General features: G+C 39.0%; 1 protein-coding gene across 1 annotated transcript in view; it reads left to right on the top strand.

Annotated features, from left to right (window-relative positions):
- Positions 1–17,168, top strand: part of LOC150102798 (anoctamin-5-like) — a 621,013-nt gene that overhangs the window by 86,057 nt on the left and 517,788 nt on the right. The gene's annotated exons all lie outside the window — the stretch shown is intronic.

Genomic DNA, 17,168 nt, shown 5'->3' with positions numbered 1-17,168 from the left:
TTGTACAGTTCTGAAACCATCTTTGTCATCCGTCTTTGTACCCTTTCCACAGTTAATTTATCCCCTTCAAATCCTGGGAACCAAATCTGAGAACAATAGTATAAGTGTGGTCTGATCAGAGACTTATACAACGGAATGATAACCCTTTTATCTCTGCAGGTCAGTGTCCTTCTAATAATTGCATCAATCCTCTGTGTTACCTTCACCACCTTTGCAATATGTCCCCTAAATTTCAGGTTTCTAACAATCATCAACCCCAGATCTCTTGTCTCCCCTACTTTCTCCAGTATAACTCCTCCCATAGAGAATGCAGCATCCCATCGATGTTTCCCAAACCTCAAGACCTTACATTTTGCTGCATTAAACTGACACCCCCATTCATTTGCATATCTATCTAGCTTATTCAAATCCTCTTGCGGGACTACCACATATGCACTATTTCTAATAATCCTTCCCAGTTTCGCATCATCTGCAAACAACTGAATATCCCCTTGCAATGTCATTGATATAAAGGTTAAACAATATAGGTCCTAGTACTGAGCCCTGTGGGACCCCACTTGTAACCCTCTGCCTCCTTGAAACTGCTCCACCATACACAACTCTCTGATACCTCTCAGACAGCCAATCCTGAATCCAGTTGACCAATCTGACATCCAGACCCATGTGCTGCAACTTAAATATCAGCTTATCATGTGGCACCCTGTCAAATGCCTTTGCTAAGTCTAAGAAAATTGCAGTATATGCCTTTCCCTCATCCAATGTTCTTGTAACTGTATTATAAAAGGCTAGCATATTGCTAAAACAAGAGCGCCCTTTCACAGATAACAGGGTAATGTTATCTGACTCTCACAGATAACATTACCCTCATCTTGTTTATTATTTTAACGGTATAATAGAACACAGAAACTAAGTAAATAATTAATTTATTAACTTGATGCTGATATTTTGCTGGTGTTATAACCAGCATCTTCAGAGCACAAAAACACTGTTTGTCACAATACGCGAGACTAAAACAACATGGTGTACTTAAACAAAATTGTAGCAGCAACACAAAGACTAGAGTCCTGATTTTGGCACCCTCTATCTGAAAAAAACAAAAAAACAAAAAGAGCTATCATATATTACTAGAGTCCTAGAAAAGTGCTAGTTTTTTCTTAATATGACTGTCTCCCAGATCTTAGGCAAGTTAATACAGCCATATTTGTTGAGATTTGGAGTGTGTTTTAGGGCTTCTGTCGCCTCTAAGAACAAATCTTTTCTAGGACTTGAGTAATATATGATAGCTTTTTTTTTTTTTTTTTCAGATAGAGGGCGCCAAAATCAGGACTCTAGTCTTTGTGTTGCTGCTACAATTTTGTTTAAGTGCACCATGTTGTTTTAGTCTCGCGTATTGTGACAAACAGTGTTTTTGTGCTCTGAAGATGCTGGTTATAACACCAGCGAAATATCAGCATCAAGTTAATAAATTAATTATTTACTTAGTTTCTGTGTTCTGTTATACCGTTAAAATAATAAACATGTTCGACGAACACATAAGTCTGTCCACACGATTACCCTCATCTGCCCAATGCTGTATACAGTCCCTCACTACTTTCTCTGAGATCTTAACAACTACTGATGACACACAAACTGGCCTATAATTAGACACGTCCAGTCTGTTACCACCCTTATGCAATGGCACTATCTTACCTTCCTTCCATTCCCTGGGCACCTTTCCTGCAGCCTGACTTTCATTGAAAAGCCAGGTTAAAGGCACTGTCAGTTCCCTAGCACATTCTCTCAAAACTCATGGTGAAATACCATCTGGTCCCAAAGCTTTATTGAGTTCTCTAGAGTTCTCCGTATCTGAAACACACTCTCCTCCTGTACCTCTAAACCTCGAACCAGCCCTATCCCTCTAGCATTAACAAATTTTTGGCGGAAATTTCCAGGCTCTCATATTTGTAATTATAACATGTTCCTTATATGCAGCATCTACTCAAAAGTAGAAAAATATTTTATTTTCCTCATTGTATGTTTAGTCAGCAAGCATATTGGCATGTAATCAGATTCTGCATAACTATACAGACCGAGACATGCACGGAAAGCTACTGCATTGTTGTCGATAACTTGACACAGAGGCAATAGGGATCGTGGTCGGGAGAGATTGATGGTAATTAATTTTGTTTTGGTATTATTCTTACTAACTGTAACAACGTTTACTTCTTTATTATTTCGAATTCAAATTAAGACTGTTAATTGTTGCTCTTCCTTCAACTCTTTAGTTCAGTATCCTGATATCTTTGTGGCAGTTAAGACGTGCTAAATCTGAAATTATTTTTAGAATTTTTTCTTGTCATATGTTGTCATCAGAGTGGAGGTAATACTGTTTTATTGTTTTGCTTTCAAAAAGTTATAAATTGTGTAAATCATTCCGATACTTCCTTTGTGTTTTAAATTACTATTTAAATTTTAAAACATGAGTGACGGTAGAAAGTGACTTAGTGGTAGTGAATATAAGAAGAGCAGAAAAGAAAAGGAAGCGAAAATTAATGAAGTAGTATCAAAGACAAAAAACTGGACAGTTTTTTTGCATCAGTATCTGCTAATAGTAATTGTGATTTAGAAAAAGAAGTGGTTCAGGAGACGGAAATGGAATCTGTTTCAAATGACGTGCCTGCAGAAAATCCCAACAATTTGGCAGCACAGGTGATAGTGAGTAATGATCGAGCTGAGTGGATTCTAAATAATGTAACACGCAAGTATATCGCAGTTAACGGGTTCCCACAAAATTTAGACGGTGATCTTTCAAAATCACAAAGAGCTAATCCTGACAAAGTAAGACATGTTTCTAAGAAACTCATTGAGAGGAATCTGATTAATGGTAAAAAATAATAAGAGATTTTCTTGTTTACTCTCCTAGTACCGGAAAGATCTTTTGTGCGCCTTGTTGCCCTTTTGGTGGATGGGGAGATGATGATAGTCACTTTGTCAGTGGATTTAACTGGAAAAATGCAGAAGCATGAGTGAGTCATCATAAGAAAGCAACTAGTCATATGAGCTGTCTGATAGCTCTGAAACAAAGAGAAAATCTTGCAGGGAGAATTGACTTACAAATAGCTCAGCAACTGGAAGAAGAAATTAAGTATTGGAAGGCGGCGTTAAAACGAGTAGTTAGAGTTGTAAAAACTTTGGCCAGTAGAGGACTTGCTTTGAGGGGAAAGATGACATTTTTGGTTCTGTGCATAATGGAAATGTAATGATGTGTCTAGAGTTAATTAGTGAATTTGATTCCTTTCTTGTTGTGAGTACATTGCCAAAAGCGGGGAAAAAAGGAAAAGGTTTCGTTTCCTATCTTTCCTTTGGTACACATGAGGAATTTATTAAAATAATGGGCGAGAAAGTAATCAAATTTATTGTGGAAGACCTTAAAATAGCTAAGTACTATTCTATAAGTGACTCAACATCAGACTTGTCTCATGTTGATCAGTTGTCCTTCGTTGTACAATATGTGAAAGAACATGGAACTCCTGTGGAGTGTTTCTTGCGTTCCATTTCTATCGTAAGTCACAAATCTGAAGAGTTTTCAAGAGGTGGTTTTGACTTCACTAAACGAGCTTGGAATTGATGTAGAAAATTGCAGAAGGCAGGCATATGATAATGCTAGTAACATATCAGGCAAGTACACATGACTGCAAGCAAGAATTCTTGAAATAAATCCATTGGCAGAATTCACACCGTGCGCTGGACATTCTTTGTCTCTAATTGCTAGTTGCGCTGTCAAATCCTGTCGGTACTCTTCTGCATTTTTTGATGTCCTTCAGAAAATGTACGTATTTTTCACATCTTCAACACATCGGTGGAGTGTTCTAAGAAAGCACCTGGAAACTTCTGCAAAAGTAATCAAACATCCTTCACCTTCTTGTTGGTCAGCTCGTGATGATTCCTGTCGGAGTCTTTGTGAGGGATGGAAGGAAATAATTTGCACTTTGTCTGAAATTGAAAATGACACCACCCAGAAGAAAGTTATGCGATGTGAAGCAAGTGGGATTCTACGGCAACTTCAGTCACTGGAGTTTGGGATCATCATCTGCTTATGGGGTGATATTCTCACAAGAATGAATGCCACCAGCAAGAAATTACAAAGTGTAAGCATTGATATAGGAATTGTGTGTGAACTGTATGGGTCCCTCGAAGAATATTTCAAAGAACTAGAGTTACTCTATGAATTCTATGAAGAACAGGGCAAAAAATTAGTGGAGTTGACTTGCACGAGGAAGAGAAAAAGAAGAGGAAAAAGCCCACCAGGTTTTTTGATGACAGTGCAGATGAAAGTAACGAAAATGAAGACTAGTACAATTCATTAGTCAGTTTCAAAACTGATACTTATCACACAATTTTGCACAGTCTCTCATTCGAAATGAATCGAAGAAAAGTGTCGTATGAAACTTCTTGAAGGAGTTTGGGTTTCTCACAACAGTACACGTGATATGTGAAAAGGACGTCATAAAAGGCGCAAAAAAACTTCAAGAACACTTTTCGACTGATATTGAATCTGAATTTGTAAATGAATGTCTGCATGTCAGAGTGCACACGAAATCAAGTGGCCTAGAAATAAATACATTCCTACAACTTTCACAGAAAATCCAACAGGAAGTCTTACAGTGTATATATCCCAATCTGAACACTGCTGTTACGATTTTTCTGTGTAAGATGGCAACAAATTGCTCAGCTGGGCGATTGTTTTCCGCCCTCAAAAGGTTGAAAGACTACTTCTGTACCATCTTCTGTCATAGAACAAAACTGACAGAAGAAAGGCTCAGCAACTTGGGAGTTCTACAAATTGAGAACGATGTTACAAGGGCACTGGACTATGAGGATGTGCCTTTGCCGAGCGAGCGGAAAGACATAGAATATTCAAATATTCTAGGACATTTTGGGTGAGTCATAAAATATATATATATATATTACGAATTTATGATATTAATAGGTTATGCAAGTAAATCAACATGTTCATTAAATATGAGGGGTGGCACTTTCTGTGGGCCTAGGGGCGGGAAATACCTAAATACGCCACTGCCAATAAGAGTTCAGCAGTAAGGCAGAGTCATAGTTGATAGAACACTTGTGGTTATCTGGTGTGAGAAGTCCTCAAGTGTGCCGTTTCCTATGACTTAAGGCCTGCAGAACAAATATATATATATAATTCATCTTATGTTTGGCACTGTTGAAGACAGTGCTAATAGTTCCTAAGGTTTCATTTGGTGCTGTATTTGGTATGTTTTTATATTAAGCCATTCTAATTCTCTTTTTTCACTTGCTTAATTCTTTGGTGAGACACCTTTTGGCAACTCGTGTAGGAAAATGACTTCTCCATTGCTTCCACCTCTGGCTCCCACTGATGAGACCTCAATAAAGGTCGAAACTGGTCTGGGTAATGGCCCTTCACTTAATGCATAGCATTATACATGTCTGCAAGGAGATATGCTTTGCATTATGGAAGACTAGGAAGCAGTGATGAGAGCTTGGTCCACCTTTACCACGAGTTTCCTCAGTCCTGAAGATACTTCAGGGGCAAAATTTGTTTGCTTACACTTGAATAAAGGATTAAACTAAATTTTTTTTATTCTTTATTTAATATAGCATCATATATTTGTATAATTTAATAATCTAGTTTTATAAAAGAATGTTTTAAATTTTCTTGCTATTTGTATTTTCACTATATTATTTAAGGAAATTACAACGTACTAGGATATACATTAAAATAAATTTTAATATATTTCTCTATTTCGGCAACGTCACATTGCCATTTTTAAGAACTTAAGTACAAGACACGTGCACGCAGGCACAACAAAACAGTAAGTGAGGAAGAAGTATGAAGCTATTATTTCTCCTAAAGTCCTGATGGTGCCCTCTAGTGGGCAATGTTGGTATTCTTGGGCAATTGGGCTGAAGGTCTTCTGATGTAGGTTTCCCAAATTTGAGGAAGTCTCATGCAGCCAAATTTGTTGAGGTTTGGATCGTTTCTTAGGGCTGAAGCTGATTCTATGAAAAGCCTTTCATATCTGTATTGCTACGGTGTATTATCCTGGCTTTCTTCCACCATATTCTATGGCAGGTATCCAGTGCATGGACCATGCAATATTCTATGGCAGGTATCCAGTGCATGGTCCATGCACTGGATACCTGCCATAGAATACGGTGGAAGAAAGCCAGGATAATACACCGTAGCAAATACAGATATGAAAGGCTTTTCATAGAATCAGCTTCAGCCCTTTACAAGCTTGAAAACATTACAAGCAATTGTTTGCTTGCAATGTTTTCAAGGATTTAAAAATTCTTCTGCCAATCTCCTGGGTCTTCCTCTTTATTGGTGACCCTTTGGTTTATATTTCCAAGCACTATTTGGCCATCTCTCCTTATTCTTTCTTTCCATGTGGTTTTTCCAGTTCTTTCTATAATTTGTGATGTTATCTGTTATGTTAATTATGGATCTGTTTTCTTATTTCTTCATTGCTTATCTTGTCTATTATTTTATAGCCTACGAGTGGTCTTACGAACTTCATTTCTGCAGCTTCCATTTGTCTTTTATCTTGTTCTCACCAACTTCATGTTTCACTGCCATATTTCAGAATTGGTTTGGCTATTATTTTATATAGTTTTATTTGGGTTGTTCTAGGCCAGTGCTTCCCAAACTGTGGGCTGCGGCCCCCCTTGGGGACCGTTAGTTTTGTTGAGGGGCCATGAAATAATGAAAACAAATTTAAAATGTTTTAAGACTAAATATTTCACCTGATATTGACTTTCTGTGTAGCAGTATTGAAACACATCCATCACATTAAATTGATAACTTCTTTTATGTTTATAATTCTTACTTTGTTTATTACCTAATCGTTTTACGTTTCATGTGCTTGTACTGCAGATGTACAATAATATATCTGTCTATATAAAAATATAAGATAATGTGCCATGTCAGATGTGTATGCAAGATGCTAAAAACTAATATTTGCATTTGATTTTTGCAATATTCATTGTGTATGTTTTGTATTGTATATAAATACAATAAATATTATAATAATATATGTCTATATTATGATGTTTTTTTTTTTTTTCGATGGGGGACGTGAAATATTTTAATTTTTCCAAAGGGGCCTTTACATCCATAAGTTTGGGAAGCACTGTTCTAGTGTTCTAGACATCTGTTTACTGAAGTGTGTATTCAAAGTTCCAATGACTGCTAGGAATTTTTGCTTTTTATATGCAATGTCGATTTCTCCATTGGGGCTTGTGTAATTTCCTAGATATTAAAATTTGTTCACTTGTTCTATTACTTCGTTGTGGATGATGAGTTTGCATCTTTTAATTTCTTTGGCTTGAAATGCTATTGATTTTATTTTATTCATTGAGATCTTCATGTCATACTATTTTATTGTTTTGTTCAATACGTGTAGATTTTTCTATAATTGGTCTTCATTTTCAGCAAAAATAACTTGATCATCAGCATATAGTAGGCTGGTTAATTCTTTATTTCTAATTTTAATTCCTATGATTTTATTTTTTCTCCATTCTCTTGAAAGTTTTTTCCATATATTTTGAAGAGTATTGGTGATTATCCACTTCCTGGAATGAGACCTCTATTGGTTTTAATTTATTCAATTGTTTCATTATTAATTTTAATATAGCTTTCCTCCATTATATTCGCTATTGCTTTTGTGGTTTGAGGTGGAGCTTTCAATTCATACAGTATGTCGATTAATTTTGTTCTGTTGATTTGATCATGTGCTTTCTCATAATCTAGGAAGGTTAAGTTCTATTTTTTTTTTCTATAATTTGTTTGAGTGTAAATGTGGGATCTGTGCAGGATCTTCCTTTGCTAAAGCTGCATTGTTCTTCTCCAATAATTTCCTTGGCCAATGGTGTTAATTTATTTTTAATTATATCTAGATATAATTAAAAATAAATAGTTTAAAATATAATAAAAATAAATAAATTAAAAATAAATAGAATAATTAATTGGATTGGAGACTGGCTATCTGATAGGTATCAACAAGTTGTGTATGGGGGTGCGATATCCAGGAAAAGGAAAGTCACTAGAGGAGTGCCTCAGGGGTCTGTTTTAGGGCCATTACTATTTAACTTGTATATTAATGATATTGGTGAAGATTTTGAGGGAGATATTCAGTTGTTTGCAGATGATGCAAAGTTGGGATGAACCATAAAGAGCAATGAAGATGTTGTGGCCTTGCAAGAAGACTTGAATAAATTGAGTGATTGGGCAAGCAAATGGGGATGTGAGTTCAATGTTGCAAAATGTAAAGTTTTAAAATTTGGAAAACAAAGATGAGATGCAGAATTTATGCTTGGTGAGAATATATTGTTGGAAGTGGAGAAAATAAGAGATCTGGGGGTGATAGTGGATAAGGATCTAAAATTTAGGGGACACGTCACCAAAATTGTGAAGACAACACAAAGACTTCTGGGAATGAAGCGGAGGACACTGATGTGTAGAAGTAGGGATATTCTTGTTCCGTTGTATAAGGCTTTGATTAGGCCACACATGGACTATTGTCTCCAGATTTGGTCACCAGGTTTTCAGAAGGATGAAGAGATGTTGGAAAGGGTCCAAAGGCGACTGACTAAGGTAGTTTCTGACCTCTGGAATGTTGAGTATGAGGAAAGACTGAGAAGATGTAATTTGCAGAGTCTAGTGGAGAGAAGGAAGAGGGGAGATATGGTAGAGACCTACAAGTTGGTAAGGGGTTGTTATAAGATCAGTGGTGGAGAAGTTCTACAGAGAATAGTGGGAGATCAAGGGAGAACCAGAGGTCATCCCTGGAAACTTTATAAAGAGGGTGTGAGTAAGGGAGTGAGAGGCAGGTTTTTTTCATGCAGAGTTGTGAATGATTGGAATTCCTTGCCTGAGAGTGTGGTGTCTGCAAGGAGTTTGAGTGTGTTTAAGACATGGTATGATGAGATGTGTGTGTGATAAAAGGACCTCCCAAATGAGTCTTTGACTCCATGAGGTCTTGTTTAATAATAATAATATTTTATAGCATGTATTTAATAAGGATATTCCTCTGTAGTTTCTGCAATCCTTTCTGTTTCCTTTTTTGAATATGTTTATGACTATTGCTGTCTTCCATTCTTGTGAGAAGTTTCCTTCTTCCCATTTTTTGTTTAGAAATTTAATTAATCGTAATTGAAATGATTTAGAGCTGTATTTGTATAGTTCTGAATTTATTCCATCTTCTCCTGTAGATTTTGTATTTTTTAGTTTTTCCAAAATTTTCTTTAGATCATTTAACTGTATTGGTTCTTCATTTGTTTCCTGACTTATTACTTGCTTTATTTCAATTTGATTATTATTGTTTAGAAGCTGGGTTTGGTCCATTCTTTTGTGGAGGAACCTTCTAATTGTAGATTATCCTTTGTTTCTTGAGTCATTTTTTTAATGATTTTATAGCTCTTTAGTTGAGGTCCATATATGTCATGCTCTAATCTTGATACAAATTTTTCCCAGTCTTGTCTTCTGATTTTCCTGGTTTCTCGTGTTATTGCTCTGATTCTTTTATATTCTATTTCATTTCCTATGGTTCTGCATTTTCTTTCTTATTAAAGATTCTATTTATGGGTTCCAGGTTCTTAGTCCTTTCCTTTTTCTTTGCAGTTTTGTTCCTAGGGCTTCATGTGCTGCTTGTTTTACTATTTGTTTAATGTAATGAATGTAATGTATATAATGACATATAATGTATGTATAACATAATGTATATAATGAACAACAGTAAATCTGAATAATCTGGCCTTGCACAGCACAGAGTTTGACACTACCACAATATCCTCTGGTTCAGTACTCACCTTTTACATCAATGCTGGATTAAATTTGAGTAACTATTTAAGAGAGAGTACTGAAGCACTTTTACACCTTCCAAACTTAAATCAGAATAGCTCTATTCATTTCCAAGATTTGGGAGAGTCACTTCCTCATAAATAGCAAGCTGTAGTGTGCTTCTACTCCTCCCCCCCCGTATATATTGGACCTTTTAATATATATAATGCTATGTTTTTCAGTCATTTTATCTATCCAATTTTTGTTATTTATTGTATTTCAAAGTAGTTTTAGCTTTTATTTTACTTATTCTAATTTTATTTTGTAACTGCTCATATAGTAGCCCTCTGTCATTTAGGTCATGGTCCCTTAAATATGACCTAAATTTTCTACAAATAAACCAGCACTGGATAAAAGCTTTCTCAGATTTGACACTTGTTGGTCGACTGATCATTTGATAATCAAAATCCATTTTGAAATATATTCTTCTTATATTTTCTTCTTGAAAAGACATCAGTTCCTTTCTAACAACAACTGGGGTTATGGTTTTAGCAGTTTTTTTGTGTTTGAGTTGCATATTCACAGGTTTCTTCAATTTTTTTCTTTAACACTAAGTTATTGTTAATATATATATATATAAACAAATGTCCCGATTGACTCATCAATGGCCAGCCCAAATCCCTGGGCCTAGAAACATGAAATTCAGAGAGTATATTCCTTCCATGACCTACTAAAAAGGGATTTTTAGAAATTCGACCCATGAGGGAGGCGAAAAGGGGTAAAATGTGTTTTAACAGATTCCTTAATATCTCTTAAGCTTGATGAGATATCAACTTTGTTTTTGCTTACAGAGGTTACTTATACAACTGCTTAAAAATAATTCAGGATTTTGTCCTAATCAATCCCTAAAGGGGGAAAATCTAGATTCGGGGGTGAATTATAGAACCCTTCGTATCTCCTGTGTTTGTTGAGTTATATTTTGGCATATAGGTGTCTTTTTAAAATCTTTAGAAAGTGTTTTAATGGTTTTTAAAATTTCACCCCTAAAAGGGTAAAAAGCGGTATTTTTTATTCGAAAGAGGACATTTCTCTGGTGGTCCTCTAACAGTTTTTTGTAAGCTTATCTATATCTTTATAAAAATGAAACAACAAGCTAAGAAATTTAAAAAAAAAAAAAACTGATTTCAAAAAGAAAAAAAAGAGAAGGGACTTTCACTAGAAAGTGAAAAATAATCCTTTCTTAAATATATGAATTTAAATTTTTTGGAGTCTGTGCCAAATTTAACGCAAACAAGTTGACTCTATACAAAGTATAGTTTCCTACTATACATACTTATCCTAACAAAAAAAAGTGAGTATGTGTATTGGAAGTTACGTATCGTTACTTCATACATTCAGCAATAAGAATATGTTTATTTTCGGTGAAAGTACATGTATGTTATTTTCTGTAGTTACACCCGTATCTGCTAGGTGGTGAGTAGACTTGCAGCAGCATGTTAGCGGTGCATAGGTGACAGAGCTCTCACAAGAGAAGCTGTGACTTGTGTTAATAAGTATGAGTGGCTAAATCTGTGGATTCATATGAGTATTCCATGAATAATTATTTTTCTTAGGACTACTTCGTGTTTCAGTTATTTTTCCATACACTTCTGAATTAGTTCTTTTCAGAACTTTTAGTAATATTCGACAACAATAAAATAGGTTATCGTGTAATTGAAAATTTATGTAATTAGTTTGCGTTAAATTTGGCGCTGACTTTAAAAAGTTTAAATTCATGTATTTAAGAAAGGAATTATTTTTCACTTTTTAGTTTTGTCTCTTCTCTCTTTTTTTTTTTTTTTTTTTTTTAAGTGGGTATAGCAGTTGAGTTTTTAAATGTTAATGGGGAGATGGTGCCTCACACTATTGTCCCCATCACAGGAGATGGAGCTTGCCTGTTCTGGTCCCTCTCCTATCTCATGTATGACACTCAACTAATGGCTAGGGATATTAGCTCACATGTCCTGACCTTTTACTTACTGATTTATGCAAGCTGGTGGCAGCTGGGCAATTGTTTGAGTTCATCTTTGAGGTTTACCGCAATGGTGAGCTCTATCAGAATCTCGGTGCTGAAGGTCACCCCCATGAGGAAGCTATGCTTTTTGCATGATCTTTCTAGGGACATTTCAATGCATACCTGCCACATGAACTGGAAAGTGTCCACCACTCCACGCCTCCCTCAGCCCGACTCTGTCTCACACCTCTCACAGCCATCAGATCTTCCTGTCTCTTGGCAAACATTGTGCCAGATACAGAACTGATAGATCAACCCACAGAGGTGGAGGCACGGCAATTTTCATTAAAAATTTCATCTCTCATCACTCCACAAACATCCCTCCTACCTCCAACCTTGAGGTCACAGGCATTGAGATTCTCACAAGTTCTGTCGACAAATTAAAAATCTTTGCAGCATACCATCCCCCATGAAAATCATTATTATTCTCGGATTTGAACGCCTTATTTGATACCGGAGAGCCTACCATTGTGGCAGGTGATTTAAATGCCAAGCATTCTACCTGGAATAGCCATTCCACCAACAAAAATGTGGAATTTGCTTGCCACATCCACAACTTAAGGATGTGGCAAGCAAATATGCTCAAAGTAATCCTGCGGTGCACCATGGCCAAATACCAACAGAATTACCCCGAGGTGCACAGAACGGCAGTCTCAGTATAAGCAAAGCAATCCTGGAAGATAAGTAGAAAGGTGAGCACTTCCAAGGAAGGTTAAGGTTCACTCAGGCATGGTATATGATCGAAATGTGGCTTATGAGGAAGACAGCACCGTATCTCTGGGTACCATGAGCCACAAGTGCCAGTACTGCAATGCCTCAAGTGGAAGGAGGATGCGACCTTGGCATGTGCTACAGTGCTGGCAAGGTGCAGCTTTCGCCCTTCCAACTTCTGCCTGAGCCTCTCTACAGCCCTGGTAATGGACAGTCACCCTGAGCATGTCCACTTCATGGACTGTGTTTCGGAAACACAATGGTTGCTTCAACATAACATCATTCGGGGCCAAGCAGATTCTTCAAGATGGCTTTTCCGACCTTCAAAGTTCAGGGGCAGGTGTATCACTTGGTAGGAAGTCTGCTGCCAGCATCTCAACAGGAAGCCCACTTCCTACAAACTTGTTTTGTGGATGAGGACAAAAGGGAGGTGCGCTTGAGTGCAGCAACTTTCCTGACCCAAAATAGGAATTGGTCGAACAACTGCAGAGGATGTTATACGACGTCAAAGTTACATAAAGGACCCGAAGACTGCCCTGGACAAGGTACCTCAAACCTACAAGATGTTCAAAGTTGTCATCCATGCAGATAGAAAGGCTGCTGATGCTCATGGATGCTTCTATGTAGCAACACCAAATGAGTTAGCTCTGGTGAATGCTGGTCAGCAATTTGAACAACGAGACATTGTGCTGCAGATTTCCCTGCCTCAACATGATCCAAGACAAAGTTGCCCCTCAAGAAGACACTCTCTGCCGTGAGCTTCTACTCATACCGCATCATTTTCAGGGAAGGGGAGGTCAACCACGTGGAATACTCCCTCTTCAGTCAATTTTTGGTTGACATGTACACCAAATTAAAGACTGGGAGGTTGAAATATCTTAGGAACCACTAGGTGTACCTGGAACAGACAGCTACATTCACTTAAAGGATGCAGTAGGGAAGCAGGATGCTGATGCTGCTCAGCTGGGTCAAAGGGTGTTTCCCCCCCCCATCATCCTTCCCTGGGGAAACCTCACCACATGCATGAGCAGGCTCGAGATGCCATGACACACGTCTCCCATTACGGCTGACCTGATCTGTTCATGTTCACCTGTAACCACAGGTGAAAGGATATCACAGATGCACTGCTACCTGGACAAAAGTCCCACTGTTGTGACATCATAGCCAGGGTGTTCCATCTCAAGATGAAGAACATAATGCCTCTCTTGAACAAGGGCAGCCTGTTTGGAGAGTGCAGTGCTTCAATATACTCTGTGGAGTGGTAAAAGCAAGGTCTGCCTCACATCCACATCTTGCTGTTGCTAGAGCAGTGTATCCTTCCTGACATGATCGACAGTTATCTGTGCCAAAATACCTAACCCTGAACAAGATACTGTCCTCCACAAAATTGTGAAGGCCAACATGATTCATGGGCCCTGCAGCAGCTTGAACTATAATTCACCTTGCATGAAAGGAGGCAGGTGCAGCAACAGGTACTCCTGGCCAATTCTCAAGGATACTCAGACAGTAGACTATCAATGCCTGTGGTATCAGAGGAGGTCTCCAGCTGATGGTGACTTCACCGTAGAAATCAGTTGGATAGAGCTGTACTTCTGTTGGGTGGTGCCCAACAACCCTGTCCTGTCACTTATGTCAATGCTCACATCAGTGTGGAATTATGCAACCTCTGTCAAGTCCATCAAGTACATTTGCAAATATGTGAACAAGGGAAGTGACCAGGCAGCTTTTGCCCTAGAGAACGAGAGGGATGAGATGAAGTTGTACGAGAGTGGGCAGTACATCAGCAGCTCGGAGGGCATTTGGAGGATCTTGGCATTCCCGATTCATGAGAGGTACCCTGTTGTCTTCCATCTTGCTGTTCACCTCAAGAAAGGTCAGCGTGTGTACTTCACCTCCAACAACCTGTCCGAGAAGCTCAGCAGCCCTCCTCACACAACACTTTTGGCTTTCTTTGAGCTCTGCAGAACTGACAATTTTGCAAAAACCCTCCTGTACTCTGAGGTTCCTTTTTATTTTGTGTGGAAGAATAACAAGTTCATGAGAAGGAAGCAGGGGAAAGATGTCGATGGCTGGCCACGGGGTGAAGATGGACCACGTGCTGGGAAGGGTGTGCACCATCCACCCAAACAACACCGAGTGTTATCATCTCCTCATGCTGCTGCATGAGGTTCGAGGCCCAACATCCTTTTCAGAGCTGAAGACTATGAATGGTGTCCTCCATTCCACATTCCAGTCTACATGCAAGGTGTTAGGTTTGCTGGAGTATGACACGCACTGGGATACTGCCCTCTGTGATTCTCCCTTCAAAGTGCTGGAGCTCTTCAGTTATGTTGATGTTCTGTCAACTCTCCGATCTTTTGAGTCTTTGGGAGAAGTACAAAGACAGTCTCAGAGGACATCACACGACAGGTGGAGAGGACGTTGCAAGTCAGTGTCAGCAGGTGATGGATGAGGTGTACAACAGATGCCTGATGCTGATTGAGGATGCAGTGTTGGCTTTAGGAGGACAGGGTGTGCAGCCTGCATCAGTCAGCAAGATCTGGAGTAGTCTTGCGGAACAGGACTATCTAAGGGAGACCAGCTACGACACGAATGCCTTGGGGGCAAGGCATTTGTGTCATAGCTGGTCTCCCTCAGATGTCAATTAACGGGGGTTCACTGATGGATGAGCAGCTCACTGTCTATCGGCTGGTCCTTAGCAGTGGTGAGTCAGGTGCTGGGCAGGTCTTTTTCCTGGATGCTTCTTGTGGTACTGGGAAGACCTTTCCACATCAATTTGCTCCTGTCGAAGGTAAGGAGTGATCATGGCATTGCCTTGGATGTCACATCTTCTGGCATCCCTGCTACGCTGTTGGAGGGAGACAAGATGGCCCACGCTGCCTGCAAGCTGCCTGTCAACCTCATCCATGCAGAAACACCCATGTGCAGCATCTCAAAACAAAGCAATATGGCCAAGTGATGCAGGACTGCAAGCTCATTGTTTGGGATGAGAGCACCATGGTGCACAAGGGGAGTGGGGGTGAGGCACTGAGCATAACCATCAAAGACATCAAGGGCAATGAAGGAGTGATGTGGGAGTCACTGTGCTGCTGGCTGGAGACTTGGTAGACTCTTCTAATGGTGCCAAGGGGAACTCGAGCAGACGAGGTTAAGATGTGCCTCAAGGTGTCGTATCTGTGGCCCCTCATCTGGAAACTCTCTTTCAGGAAGAACATGAGGGTCCACTTCAGAGGCAATGTCTCTGCTGGGCAATTCTCTGAACCCCTACTCAAAATAGGGGACGGAGAGTATCCCAAGTCCAAGGGAAAGGTGACCATCCCTGCAGGCCTGGGCTCAGTAGTGAAAACTCTAGCAAACCTAACAGCCAGGATATACCCTGATATTGCTGATATCAAGTAGATGTCCATGGACTGGTGACGGAGATGGAGATAATAGAGGACGGAGAGTATCCCAAGTCTGAGGGAAAGGTGACCATCCCTGCAGGCCTGGACTCAGTAGTGACAACTCTAGCAGACCTCACAGCCAGGATATACCCTGATGTTGCTGATTTCAAGGAGATGTCCATGGACTGGCTGTGCATGCATGCATGCATGCCATTCTGACCCCGAAGAATGACAAGGCTGCCGTCATTAATGACACTTTAATTAACTCGTTCGAAGGGTCAGAAATAGAGTAGAGGTCTGTGGACTCAGTGGGAGCAAATGGATGACATGGTCCACTATCCCGTGGAGTTCCTTAACGCCCTCCTGCTTCCCAGCACACAAGCCTCTCCTCAAAGTGGGGGCTCCAGTGATGTTGCTACAGAACCTCAACCTGCCCAAACTCTGCAATGGCACCACGCTGCAAGTGAAGGCTCCACAGGAATGTCATCAAGGCCAAGTATTCACTGGCTGTGTTTGGTGAGGGGAGTTGGTGTTCATACCACCAGAGTATCCCTTCTAGTTCAAGAGGTGAAGCATCACAGTCTGCTTTGCTGTGACCATCAACAAGTCCCAGGGGAAGACGCTGAAGATGTGCAGGGATTGACTTGAGGAAGGACTGCTTCTCACATGGGTAGTTCTACGTGGCCTGCTCCAATGTGAGCTCACCCACCTGGTGATCCTGGCACTTGAGAGGAGAACCACCAATGTGCTCTACAAGGAGGTCCTTAAGTAGAGAAAAAACGTCGTAGGTATTTTTCTCATTACTTTTTTTATTTCTTTATCAAATGTTATATTTTGAATTTCAGTTCGTTTTTCTGCATCAACCCACTTTGCTTTATTCAAGCTATATATACTTTTTCGTTGTTAGTTTTCATTTACTTTTGTGAACACCTTTGCGAAGCATGGGTACTATGCTATTATATCACAAAACCAATTCAAAAAGTAAAAATAACAGTTTATAAAACAATAAGTGTTATATACCCAGAAGTGTTATAATTCGATTGTTTTTAAATAACAAACATTTATAAATTTCGAATTCTATGTACAAATGTATAAAAATATCATGTGAGGTATCAAATTAAAGGGAATTTGATTATTATGTTAAAATAGATTGAGAATCCAAATCAGTCATAACTTTGATCATTTCAACTCCAAGGTGCTGCATCATCAGGGTTTT

The sequence above is a fragment of the Typopeltis vanoorti genome, chromosome 10, assembly GCF_054136105.1.
Source record: "Typopeltis vanoorti isolate ZY-2024b chromosome 10, IOZ_Tvanoo_1.0, whole genome shotgun sequence".
Classification (NCBI taxonomy): domain Eukaryota; kingdom Metazoa; phylum Arthropoda; class Arachnida; order Uropygi; family Thelyphonidae; genus Typopeltis; species Typopeltis vanoorti.
Note: the sequence above shows the minus strand (reverse complement) of the source record. Positions and strands in the feature narration are given on the sequence as shown.